Below are 14,499 nucleotides of genomic sequence, written 5' to 3'. Positions count from 1 at the left end.
CATTGAAGCATAAACATACACACACACACACACACACACACACACACACACACACACACACACACATGGAAATGTGCAAATGTGCAAATGTGCAAATGCAAATGCAAATGTAAAATACATAGAAACAGGCTGGCTGGCTGTGGGTGTTGTTTGTGCAAAGTGTAGCCAGATATTGCATAAGCGTATTGCATAAGCCAGATCTGGCAACTTTGTCGCGATCGGCTCACCTGTTTTATGCTGTGATCCTGCCAAACGATTGCGTGATATATGCAGTTCCTCTGCCTGGCATGCCTGCAACAACAAAGAAAATGGCGAACTGTGCATGAGATGGTGTGTGGAATGCGATATGTGGAATGTGGAACGTATGGCCTAACATTGTCATAAATATAGTCATAGTAATTGCTGTACAACTCCTTCGCAGTGCAGCTCTCTCGCTCTCACTCACACACACACACACACACAAACATACTAGAATATACCAATATGGAGCATTGCATTTCACTCTTGTTTTCGATTTCATTTTCGTTCGCTCGGTCGCTGGGTCGTTGGAGCAGCAACCGCAGCAGCAGAAGCAGCACCAGCACCAGCAGCAGCTGCTGCCGCAGTCGCAGTCGCAGCCAACGCCAACGTCATCAGCATAACGAAGCTTTTCTAAACGCTCTCACGTTTTTGTGCGCTCTCTAGCGTCGGCTCTCTGCTAGACTTGCTCTCCGTTGCTTTAGCTCGCTCGTTTGCTCTCTCTCTCTCGCTCTCGGCTGCATGTGCAGCGCAGCTGACGTCGTCGTCGTCGTTAGCTTATGTTATTCAATAGCGCACGCCGCTGCCACTGCCACTGCATTTGTGTGTGTGTGTGTGTTTGTGTGCTTTTGTATTTCATGTTATTTTATGTCTCTCTTTGCATGTGTGTGTGTGTGTGAGTGTGTGTGTGTGTCTTTGCTATCTGCCGCCGTCGTCGCCATCGCCGTGGTATTGTACGTTGCCTATTGCCACTGCAACGGCTGAAACGACCTCCTACAGGTCTTTGACCCAGTGCGACGACGACGATGCCGCGCTCTTGCCTGCTGCCCGCTGCCCGCTGCCCGCTACTCTCTGCCCGCGCGCTGCCATGACGTTCGCTTAGCTTTTCATTTGCACGTTATTATTATTTTCCTCAGTTTGGTTCGCTCACTCGCTCGCTCGCTCGTTCATTCGTTGATGCGTTTGCTCGCTCACTCGTTCGTTTTGTTCATTCGCTCGTTTGTTGTTGTTGCTGATGTTGTTTCTTTCATTTTGCTGCTGCTGTTGTTGTTGTTGTTGTAGCTGTTGTTATTTCTCTGTTTGGCTTTGGCTTTGGCTCTTGTGTGTGCATTTCCCTTGTGCTGTGCGCCCGCGTATTTGCTTTTCTTTCCACCATTTCCCTACTTGCGTTTTCTATTGATGCGTGTGGGCCAGCCTAGTCCTACACACAGCCCTCCCCTCCCCTCCCCTCCCCTCACCACAGCAGCACCGCCACCTGGCCACCCCCTGCTGATAGAGCATCTGCAGCACGCCTAATCACAGGCATTTCGAGGACTGGGCAGAGGCAGCAACTGCATTCATATGTTTGCTGCCCTCCTCCTACCTCCTTCCTCCTTCTGCTTCTGCTTCTACTTGTCCATGTCTTACACTTTGCTCTCGGCTGCTTCTTATTTATTGCACCGTTAACTGGGTTGCATTTGATTTTGTGTCTGGCATGATTTGATTTTGGCAGCGCCCCACCCAACGATCCCCAACCACCCACACTGGCTAATGCCTCAGTTGGCGCATTATGTGGCATGTGGCCTGTGGCATATGTGGCATACATATGTGGCACGTGGACGCACGTGGAGCGTCGACATTTCATCGACATTGTTGGCGCGACGCCTTCGAAACTGGCGCAGCCTTCGACCATGTAAAAAACCACTTGAGGCAGCTGATATCAACAGACAAAGAGGGACAGAGCGAGAGAGAGAGACAGAGCGAGAGCGAGAGTGAGAGGGTAAGGGTGATAGACACACACACACACACACACACACACATGTAGCTTGCTTTGAAATCACTGCATTGCTCTATAAACTTTTAACCCAATTTTTATGCCTTATTTACAGAGACAGCAATGTTTTATTGTATGCTACTCATACACACACACACACACACACACATACATACATACATATGGCTGGCTGGCTGACTGCCTGCCTTTGCCATTGATGGAGTCAGCCGTTTGGCGCTGTTTCATCTTCGTTTCCTCCGTTATTTATGTTCTGCTCACTTCAGAGAGTATTTATAACTGTTCCAATAAAAAAAACTAAAGGACAGCTTATACCAAGAGGGGAGCGCCATTGGGGATAGCCCAGGCAAACAGGCTGTTAAGCCCACGCAAATTAACGGTAATTCAAGAATTATAAAAATCTGAGAAAATTACAGGAAAATGCAAAATATTCTTGGTTTTAACTATTTTGGTCAGATGTTTACTAAGTTATTAGAGATGGGGGCTCGTAAAGAGTTTTGACACCTACTTACATCCTACTTGAACTACAATCCATAGAGATATTATCGATTAATTTGCGCAAGCAAGGCTAAGGGTATTAGGAGAGGCCTATGATTTAACGAAAAGCTAAAGCTAAAGGCGATATGGGCTAATAGAGGATTTTGACTGCAATGGACTTCATTTTTCATCTTTATAAATATAATCGATAATTGGGTGTGCTATCGATTATAGCTAGAAAGGGTGACTAATAGAAAACTTTAACTTTTATTTACTTCTCTTTATAGCTTTAACATTATAATCGATAATTAATTGTGCAATCGATTAATTTGTACAGACAAGGCTGAGTGCTCTCAAATTTAGATTTATAATCGATAGTTGCGTGTGTTATGGATTATAGCTATAAAAGGGTAAGGACTAGTAGAAGGTTTATTGTTCAATTTACTTCATATCGCAATTTGTATCACTAAAATCGATCAAAGTGGGTGCTATCGATTAATCTGCGGGCAAGGAGAGTGTTTAGAAGTCTATTTACTTTTTCTCTCAACTTTGACGCTATAATTGATAATTGTATGTGTTATCGATTATAGCCAGAGGGTAAAGCGACCCGCAGAAACTTAGGAATATTATTTACTTGTTTCCTCAACTTAAGCACTAATATCGATAACCCTTGGTGCTTGGTGCTTTGACGCTATAATCGATAATTGTCCGTGCTATCGATTGTAGCTGAAGGGAGTGCCATCTTGTTAGCCGGTTGAAGCTTCTATTCACTTCTTTCCTCAACTTGAGCATACAAATCGATAACGATTGCTGCTATCGATTAATTGGCGCAGTCAACGGAGCAGCGCCAAGATCACAGCCAATCGAGCCCATAAAATCCTCGACCTTTGCATCGTGGCTAACATTTAATCAACGTGCGACCAGCAGCGACTGCAACAATTTCCACGCCGAATTCGTGTGGCAGGCTAGGCGAAAGAGTCAATGACATTGCCACAAGCTGTGGCACCGCCAACAACAGCAAATTCACCGACAAATGTGTCTATGTGTGTGTGTGTGTATGTGTGTGTGTGTATGTGTGTGTGTGCATATAAGTGCATCTATATGTGGACGGGGACATGAGCTGCACATGCTGCACTCTCTGCAACAACTACAACAACAACAACAACAACTCTTGAGTGCCAACTACTGCCCTACATTCAAGGCAACGACTCGGAGATAAGCACACACACACACACACACACACACGCACACATTGCCACTGCCAGCAGACACTTCTATGTGGCCCCCCAGCATTGCAGCCCAGCCCCGCCCCCGAGCCGCAGTTGCACTCCCTCGTTGCACACACACACACACACACACAAGAATACTAAAACTAAAAGACAACAACAACAACAGCAACAAAAATTCCGCTTCAAGTTCCAGAGTCTGTTCCGCATGTGTGTGCCTGTATGTGTGCCTGTGTGTGTGCGTATGTGTGTGTGTGTAGACATTCTAAGCGGTCATAGTCCCAGTAAACTTTCGCCTGCCGCATTTGGCGGCTGTCGTGGGCGTTACAGCTAGAGCATTGAGCAGAAGCAAATGCAATCAGCGAATCGGCGAGCACCTCTACAGAGCATACAGCAGTGCTTCAATCTGTCAGCCGATCAATCAATCAGTCAATCAAACTGTTACAGACTGTATTCAGCAGACAAATCGTCAGTCAATTGATTGATTATACATTCAATTCAATGCCAATCGGAGCATCAATCAGACTATCAATCAGTCAATCACTCAAGTAGTTAATATACCTATCGAGAGTAGTTCAATCAATTGATCAATCAAGGTTTTGCAGTCCGTCAATAGATCATTTAAAGTTTCACAAGCAAAGAATTTCTCAAGCACTCAATCAGTCTGTCAATCAGTCACTCAATCAGTCATTGATAAACACATTAAATCAAATTAAATCATACTTAAGCAACTTATCAATCACAAAGTTAACTCCGCTGTCAATCAGTCAAATAGTTAACATCTTCATCCATACATCAATCAGTCAGTACATCAATTTGAGTTTGGTCAATCAAGGAATACAATTCACTTCAAGTCAAGTCAGTTTCGATCAATCAATCATTTTTTCATGTGAGCTACTTTTTAGTCAGTCAAACAGTCAGTCAATAAGTCAATCACTTGATTCAGTCAAGTCAATTTGTCTATCAAGACTGTAGATAATTTGTATAGCTATTGATCAGTCACTCAGTCTATCATTCAAACAGTCATTGTATCAGTCTTTCGTTTTCATCATCAATCTCTCCCTCTCTCTCTCTCTATCTCTCTCTCTCTCTCTCTCACTGACTGTCACTGTCTGTCTCTCCCTTCGTCTTTCTCTTTTTCTGTCTTCTTCTCTCTGTCTTTCTCTCTATCTCTCTCTCTCTCTCTCTCTCTATCTCTCTCTATCTCTCTCTCTATCTATCTATCTCTCTCTCTATCTCTCTCTCTCTCTTTCTCTCTGTCTCTCTCTATGTCCTGTCGTTCTCCCCATATATCTAAATCTTTTCCCATTTTATTTTGTTCTTTCACTCGCTCTCTCACTCTCGCTCTAGCTCTCTCTCTCTCTCTCTCTCTCTCTCTCTCTCTCTCTCTATCTCTCTCTTCATATACATATAGAGTTATATGCCTTCCATATTGATGTCATCTAGCTCGTAATTCACGCTTGCTTTCTGGTTTCATATTTCAATGAAAATACTTTTTTGGAATCGTAATTTCATCCAGTGCACACTCTTTGCACTTTGAACTTGACTTCCCCTTTCTCCGCTCCATGTCCCTCAATCTGAGCATCTCTCTCTCTCTCTCTCCCTTCCGCATAGTCTTATTAGGTATTTGAGTCTCATTCCATAAATTTCACTAAACTTGAATTAAAACTTTTCATGATCAACGACCAACGATGCGATGTAATCTGTGCTTCCCCTCCCCGCCCAGCGCTCTGCCCCAGCCCCGGCCCCGGCCCCAGCTCTCGGTTAAAGAGCAAAACAAACAGACAGAGAGTAGGAGGAGAGAGCAGGACAGAGAGTGAGAGAGGGAGAGTTAGAGAGTGTGTGTATGCCTGTGCGAGAAAGAGAGAGCCAGAGATGGGGAGTCAGAGCAAAAGGGAAAGATATGGAGTAAAAGTGAACGGGCAAGTTCAAGTTTATTTTCTGATGGAAAAAAAAAAGCTATAAGAAATAAGAAAAGAGAGACCGAAATATGTACATATATAATATTATAAGCCAAAACAACAACAACAACAACAACGAGACAGCCAAAATAAAGGGCAACAGAATCAAGCGAGATACGAACAACAACAACGATGGAGACTGGAGAGAAACTAGAGAACCGCGAGCGGTGGCATCGGGGGCAGCGCGGGAGGGGGGCAAAAGAAAGGTGTGACAAGTCATATTTAGCGCTGGCTAAAGCGTGTGTGTGGGGGAAAGAGAGAGAGAGAGAGAGCGGGAAAGAGAGATAGAGCGAGGGAGAGAGAGAGAGAGAGGGGGGGGACACAAGACAGAGGGACAGATTGCAGGCAAAGCTAAATATAAGAGCTGCAGCTGAGATACACACACACACACATATATATGTATATGTATGTGTATGTGTGTTGACCCCCAAAAAAAAGAAACAACGGTTTTTGTTTCGTTTCTTTCTTTTTTTTGCTTTTTTTTGTATCAACTGAGTGTAACTGTAACCGGTTTCCATATTGACGCCACAGCCGCTGGGTCGCTACCCTCAGCAGAGACCAGAAACAACAACAACAACAACAACAACTCATCATAATAATAATAACTACAAACTTAACAAATGCAAATACAAGAAAAAACAACAACAACAACAACAACAGCAACAGCTAACAATCTAACTAAGTAGCTGGCCCTTTGAAGTGCCGTCTTAGCCAAGTTTCATGAATTTGTAGTGCCCAGCAAATGGTCCAAAATGTTAAAGAGCGAGAGAGAGAGAGAGAGAGAGAGTGAGGGGGAGAGGGGAAAAACTGAATCGAGATATGAACTGAGAAGCAATAAATATTAAATTTCAATTAATAGCAAAGAAGAAGCAGAACAATTTTGATATATCCTGCCAGGAGAAACCTATCCATATATATATATATATATATATATATATATATATACTGTATACATATATATATACTATAAAATATATATTTTTTTTCTATATATATATTTTCTAGTATTATTACAGATATATAAAAAATATATTTTTTTTCTATATACATATATATATTTTCTAGTAATATTATTATATATGTATATATGGATATAGCACTAGAAAATATATATATCCATATTTTATTTATGTAAAATATATATATTCATATTCAAATATCGCTAATCTATAAAAAAAAAAATAGAGATTTAAACATTTTAACGATTCGTTTGCCATATTTATCGATCAACTTCATAAATTTTAGGGTACATATGCCCAAATCTAATAATAACCTTAATACTTTCCCATGCAGAACAGACAAAGTTATTGTAGAACTTTCAATGTACATCCTTATTTCATTTCCATAAAATTTACTTAATTTGTACTTCATTTATACAATTCTATCTTCTAGAATTTTCAAAAACCGATTTCATTTCTAGTACTATTACAATACAACTTAACTAACATCTCTTTAAAATTAGAATCAAATTGATGAGTGTGAATATATTAAAGTGGAATCATTATTATTATTATTATCTAGAGTAAACTGTATTAATATATGCCATTTATTGCTGTCCTATATTTATCGATCAAGTATCGGAATTTATTGATTTAGTATGCCCAGATGACTACATGTAAGCCCTTAACATCTCCCATTGAGTATACCTAGACATTGATACCCAAAGCTACATCATTCTATATTTTACAGCCATTTATAAAAATTAATTAATTCTGATTTTTCGAAACGATTCAAGCTATTTAAGAAACCTAAAAAAAATGATACAAATTTAGTTTAGCATATTTATCGAGTTTATAATCTGTTTCAGTAGTGATATATGCAAAGATTATAGGGCATAACTAGCGCTACCAAGAATATCTTAGAATATCTTAGGAATGGTATACATGAATACCCCCTATGATATATACGCTAGCAGTATCTCAAATATTCTGAATCTTTTCCTTCAGTCTTCAGTGTTAATAAAGAGTTACAAAATTAACTTTCTTGATTAAACAATTCTACTTTGGTATATTTTCTCGGTATTTTTAGTTACCAAATCTCTCTGACAATTGAAGCTGTGACTGTCACTGTGACTGTAATTGTGACTGTCAGCTGTAACCGTGACTGGGGAACGACGGGCAAAGCTCGGCTCTCTGCTAGACTTTAGCCTGCTCCTCATTCGCTCTCCCTCGCACCCCATCTGGCAGCCTCCCCTTTGCCATCCCTATCTCCCCGCCACACTCTCTCTCCCCCTCTATCTCTCTCTCTACCTCTGTCGTTACGCTGTTTTACGCTCACTTGAACTTCCAGTTTTTTTGTTTTTTTTTTGGCATCTCTTGCATTGACAAGCAAAGAAAACAAAAGAAGGCTGCGAAAAGGGCGTAAATTTGTTCATTAAACGTTCATTGACATAAGCTTCGTGCAGGGCGACGAGGCCAGCGGGTAGCGGGGGGGCTGGGTGCCAGGTCAAGTGTGTGTGAGGGTCGCGAGCTGGAGTTGGAGTTGAAGGTGGCTCGCCGGCACTCGGGCAGCAATTGAAATGTCCATTTTGTGCGAATCATGCGCAAGGAGCCATCATTCAAATGGCGTCCAAAAAGAAAGCGCCATAGCAGAGACGAGAGACGAGAGAAGAGCGAAGAGCGAAGAGTGAAGCGCAGCGGAAGGTTGGGGTGTCAGCTGTTTAACTGTCGATCTGCGTCAAACAATTTTGATGGCCGCGACTTGACAGCCATTTGAAGCGCAAACACACACACGTAGAGAGACGCCAGCGCACACACACACACACACACATACACACACATGCTGAAGCTTTTTTCAAGTACAGTACTTCAACATGGAGCTGGCGTCGTAATTGATGTGAAAGTGAAATTTTGTTTCGCTTATATTTTCTTTCTCCTCGTCGCTTTATTTTTTTGTTTTTTTTTTTTTTTTTTCATTTTTGTTTTTGTGCGTTGCGTTGCGTAGCGTGGCGGGGCGTGGCATGGCATAAGAGGGGCAGCGGCGGGTCAAGCCAGGTAACTGCGAGTGACCATAACCTTAAGTTTTGTTTTCACATACATACATACATATGTACATATGTATCTTTACAGTTTGGCCAAAGCAGCAGAGCAAAAGCAAAAGCAGCAAAACGAATGCTGATCGCTGTCTTAAGTCGCTGTCGCTGCTGCTGCCGCTGCTGCTGCTCTGCTAGCGTCGCTAACGTAGCTGCTATCAAGTCAATCTTCTGAGCTAAAAGAACACGTGCTGGCTGAACGAAGACAGTGGCAGCGATGCTCACGCCGACGCTGACGCACAGCCAGCGACGACGTCAGCGCCAACGTCAATTCCGACAACGTCGTCGTCGCAACGGGTTCAATGGCTGACCCAATTTCGGGCAAAGCGTCGAATGAGTGGAAAGAAGCAGACAAGAGCGAAGCACGCACTATGAAGTGTAGTGAAGTGGAGAGTGGTGGAGAGTGGCGTGGAGTGTGAAGAGTGGAGAGCAGCACAGCGCAGCGGTGTGACGCTTTAAATGAAGTTGAGCCAGGCCAAACGGGAATAGTTGTGAAAGCAGCAGCAGCTAAAGCAAATGAGAGTGTGTGTGTAAGTGAGAGAGAGCAGAACATGTATGAAGGAACAATTCAGAGAGACAAAAGTTCATCATATGTTGACGATCTAAAGCGAGTGCTGCTCTCCACAAATAACTCTCTCGCTCTCACACCTGCTCTCTCCTTCTCCTTCACTCTGCTTCTGACTGAGCTGAGCTGCTGTTACAGTTTGCTTACTTACTTTATTTGCCGTTGTTGTTACTGTTGTTGTTGTTGCTTTTGCTTTGGTCGCATTGCCTGATTGGCATTCATGTGATTGTTGCTGTTGCTTTTGTGGGTTCGTTGTTACTTTTATGTAATTTCATTTATTTTCACTCTTTCCGTGTGGCTGACTGTATTTTTTTCCATTTTTTTTTTTCTGTTCGCCCGTTTACTTTCTTTTGCGCCAGAAGGGTAGCAACTGGTGGACCTAGCGTGCGAGGGAGCGAGCACGAGCTATACACTCTGGCCGCCTAATGCAACGGAATTGGCAATGCAATAATTTCTCAATGCTATACGCACTGCTATACACCTATTTAGATATCTGTATATATACATGTGTGCGTGTATTTATGTCTGCTTGTATTTGCATATTAATTTGCGGCCTGGTGCTGGCAAAATGTTATTGTTTGACCGTCAACCGTTGCGTATACGCAATGTGCAAATCACATTACGCATACGCCCCCTTGGCCGCGCACATATGCATATTCAACATTGAATGCGGCCAAACAACGGCGCGACAACAACAATTTGCACACCCAACTGCATCCTCAACAGCAGCAGCTTCAGCAACAACAACAACAACAACGACAACAACCACATTCATGTTGCTCACAATTTGTCGATTACGTGAAAGTTTATTGAACTTTCGATTTTGCTAAAAACTATTTTCAATTCAAAAGGTGGCGCACAATTGCACGCCGCACAACACTACAGATATGGCTACATATGTATGTGTATGTGTGTGTGTGTGTGTGTGTGTGTGTGCGTGCATAGTTTGCTCAGTGAGTCGCTCGGTCAACGAGTCAATGGCGGCTGTTGGCAGTTGGCAATCGGCGCTTGAGGCAGCCGCCAAGCGAATCGAATGCAATCGTGACTCACACACATAAGCAAAAACACATACATAAATGGCAAGAGCTTGACCGACTATAATTTACCCTGTACTGCTGTCATTGTGATGGAGCATGAATGAATTATGAATTATTATATTAATCGATATATCTTTATATCTACTATAGATATGTGTGTACCGATTAATATATGTATATCCATAGCTTCTCAATAGATTCATTATATCAATACTAAGATTATACAAATCAATTGTGATAATCTATTATTCTTATTTATTATTTTATTAATATATAATCGATATGTCGATATATATTCAATCGATATAAATCAATATCTTTCATTTGAATGATATTTTAGAAACCGTTCATAAAAAGATTTTACTCATTTTATGGCTAATGAACGGTGTTCCATTAACTTCGACTTTTCGCACATCTCTAACACTTTCCTAGAAGCCAAAAAACGTTCAGCCATGCCCAGGTCTATCCATGTGTTGTCTGTGTTCTTTGTATTCTAGTTGTTTCTTTTTATGGCTTTTTTACTCGTTGCGTTTTGCTTTGATTTGCTTTGGCACTTTCCATTGCATAAGAGCAAAAGTTGATGGGAAGTCGAAAGTGGGTGAAGTTGCGCGCAATGTTTGCAATGCGAAATCGTGGGCACAGTGGGACTGGCGGTGGATAAGACAGTGAGGCTACATGTTGGGGGTAGCTGGCGGATTGACTTGGCAGTGGCTACTGCAGCACTATTCAAACACTTGAAAAATGACCAAATGGATACTCAAACGACAACCTCTTGGTCAAGACATCTCTACCTCACACACACTTTCAACCTCTCTCTCTCTCTTATTCCCATTTAAAAAGAGAAAAGCGAAAAAACAACTCACTTCCTTGTTTGCGCCTCCCCCACTCGACTGGCTGCAACCGCCAATGGCCTCGACAAATTCACCCCGGCCTTCCTAGTGCAGCCGTAACAAGCGCTTGCAACGTTGACTTCATTAAAAGGTAAGCGGCTGGGATTGGCGGATTGGGGGGTGCACAGTTGTCTGCCTTTAAACCACCGACTGTGCGCCTATGTCAAGTGTGTGTTTGTATGTGTGTGTGTGTGTGTATGTTTGCGTCTGTGGCATGTTATGTTGTATATTCAAACAGCAGGAGCAACAGCAACAACATTGCACGGCTCGTCATCAGCAAATTGTTTTTTACGTTTTCATTGAAATACAACTAGGGCATATTGGTTTAGCAGATATGCTATACACATACATATACATATATCACATATGGTCAACATATTATTTTACATAGACATAAGCAGCAGCGCTATCAAGATAAAATATAATAGCATACTGAACATTTTACTTGACTATTAGATGCCCTAGCCTAACCTCTAAATAAGCATATTTCATAATTATGTTTATACAAATATATATATATGTATATGTATATACATATAGATGTATATACATATATAGGTCTGTCTATCACTCATCGCAGCTATTTACAGAGCAACAGCTAGTCGATTAAGCCTTCATTGCACAACTCGGCTGCTTATTAACCGTTGTCCTAGCTATTCCACCTCTCTTCTGCGCGCTTTCTTTCTCCCTCTCACTCTCACTCTCCACTCCCAGTTGCGCTTGTCCATCTCTAGCTGCCTTGCCAGCCCCTGTTTGCTGGCAAGCTCTTCTTTCCTCGCTCGCTCTCTCTCTTTCTCTCTCCCTCTGTCCCACACCTCCTGATCGCATTGCCATCTATGCCTTTTACATCTGCCTCCCATCTCATTGCAATTGGCGTCATTTCGTGCGCCGCTGCCGCTGCCGTTTGCATCATCACCTTGTGCCGTTGTCAGGGCATTGGCACAGTTTCTCTTCTTCTTCTTCTATATGCATACATGCACACACTCATGCACACACATACAGCTGTCTGCTTTGTATGTGCTTTACTCTTTTTTTTTGCATTTTTGCTGCGCTTCTAATTCGCCTTTTGATTTTCTTGTTTTCGCAGTTGCAGTTGCTTTTCATGTTGTTGTTATTGAAAGGGTATATATTGTTGGATATATGTATTAATGTGCGTATACGTGTGAGAGTGTGAGTCTGTGTGGTTATTTGCTTGTTTGTATTTGATTAACTACTGCAGAGGCTTCTGTGAGTCTGACTTCGTCCATATTGAAACCTTGTTGAAGCCAAATATCGATATATCAATACAAACATATCGTAACTAAGTAAATCGATAAATATGACAGCATTTGATTGTTATTGAATTTAAAAATCTTCGAATATTAAATAACGGTCAGTAAAATGTTATCCACAAACAAATACGCATACATATATTTATCTTGATTCGTCTAGTACCATGGCTGCAATCAAAATTTGTCTCCAAATAACTGACTTCTTTTTCGCGATCTTTGCGCGACCTTTCTCAGATCGCTCATAGCTGTAAAATAGATTATTACTTACCGAGTTAACAGTAAGCGAGGCAGCGGCTGCTCTGGCAACGTCTACGGCTGCGAGTCCTGCTCCGCACAGATGGAATTGGAGTTGGCTGCAAGAAAGACGCGAAAAGAAAAGCGAGAGTTAATTTTAATTGCGACTATAAATGATTTGATGCTACAGGTGAGTGCTGTAGAGGACGGCCCAAAAGTCAGATGGAAAGTCAGTAGCCGAGGGCTGACCACGGCATGACCCTGGTTTTATTTTCGACGCTGCACGCTAGGTCATATACCCTATATACCCTGGAACAGGCTGGCCGATGCTTGCTATGGCCCAGGTAATTGCGGGAGCTAAGGCTAAAAATCAATATCTATGTCTGCGACGCTGTCTCTACTACAAAAAAAGCTTTTGAGGGTCGCGGTGAGGGACGACTGTGTGTCATTGTTGTTGCTTGCAGTGCATTTGCCAAAAAAGCTCTCAGCAGCAACAACGACAGCTGCTGCTCATCTTCCCTCTTGCAGAAAGCTTTCATTGCCGTCTCTCGCAGGTAGCAGAAGAAGAAAAAAAAGCAAAACGAAAATAACAAAGGAAAAAGCGCGACGCGTCGCTGCCAACGCGACCTGCCGCCTGCGCTGGGCTATTGGGATAGGTCCAAGTCCAGGCAATGTGCGTGCGTGTGTGAATGCTTTTGCGCTCCCCCTTGCTAAATATAGCAAATGATTGCAGTCGCATTTACAGTTGGCTCGCTCAGTCGGTTAGTCAGTCAGTCTGTGCCCCCCTAACAGTACTATTCGCTTAGCGTCTCTTTGGCCGCACATTCCACGTGGCCGTGCACTTTGCTCGCCTTTGCGCATTGCATTTGAATTTTTCTATTTCTTTTTTGCACTACACAAGAACACAAATATATCAACTTGAAGCGAGAACTGCACTGCACATAAACACACACACGTACACACATATGTATATGTATACATGCAAGTGCATATAATTGTGCATGTAAATGTATGCCCGCCCCCTTTTGCCATGCCCTGCACAATTTTGTTTTCATGCAAAAAGGTTGAAGACCTTTCACCTACTTTTGTCGCGAACGGGGCAAACGGGGCGAGCGTCGGCACAGGGCGAAGAGCAAACAGTTTTTCGCTGCGCGAAGAGTACGAGCGAGTGAGGCGAGCCAAGGCGAGGCAAAGACAAACAAAACAAGCGACGCTAATTATGGCGCAGTGACTGCTAAATACCCTGACTTGAACACATGCACATGTACTACTACTATAGCAGCAGCAGAAGCAGCAGAAGTATACGTTTTATATTAATATAAATAATGCAAATCAAAACACCCAAGTCATAAAATGTTATCTTATCGCTGCAAACTTTAGATATGTACATATGTATATGAATGTAAGTTTGAGAGTCTTTGAAGCTGTCGGTGCACAATGCATGACCACTATGATTAATGGAAGGGTATTTCAATAGAAACAGATGCAGCTGCGAGCGAGAACGGAGTGAGGACGAATGAAGTAAAGAGGAGCCTGAACTCTATTTTATGTTCGTGTGAGTGAGCGAGAGCATGAGAATGTGTGTGAGTGTGTGTGTAGCTATTGTACACTGCGCGCTTGTATTAATGTGCACATACATACATATGTATATTTAGCACATCTAGTTTGTTCGATTTACAGATTTTTATACTCTACACCCAATAATAATGAAAATGCAGGGATTGTTGATTTTTCGCAAATATACATACATATGTACATACATATGTATGTAGAGAAGCACGATCTACATAGTAGTTGTT

At 42.3% G+C, this 14,499-nt stretch overlaps 1 long non-coding RNA gene across 1 annotated transcript; it reads right to left on the bottom strand.

Moving 5' to 3' along the window:
* Positions 1-251: 251 nt before the first annotated feature.
* On the bottom strand, positions 252-13,894 carry LOC149090707 (uncharacterized). The gene is made up of 3 exons (XR_016197335.1): positions 13,784-13,894; positions 12,735-12,819; positions 252-291 (listed from the first exon to the last, which is right to left on the bottom strand). It is a non-coding gene; the product is annotated as an uncharacterized LOC149090707 (long non-coding RNA).
* Positions 13,895-14,499: the final 605 nt, after the last annotated feature.

Source organism: Drosophila navojoa, chromosome X, assembly GCF_054131105.1.
Source record: "Drosophila navojoa isolate 15081-1374.11 chromosome X, UAZ_NAV_1.0, whole genome shotgun sequence".
Lineage (NCBI taxonomy): Eukaryota > Metazoa > Arthropoda > Insecta > Diptera > Drosophilidae > Drosophila > Drosophila navojoa.
Note: the sequence above shows the minus strand (reverse complement) of the source record. Positions and strands in the feature narration are given on the sequence as shown.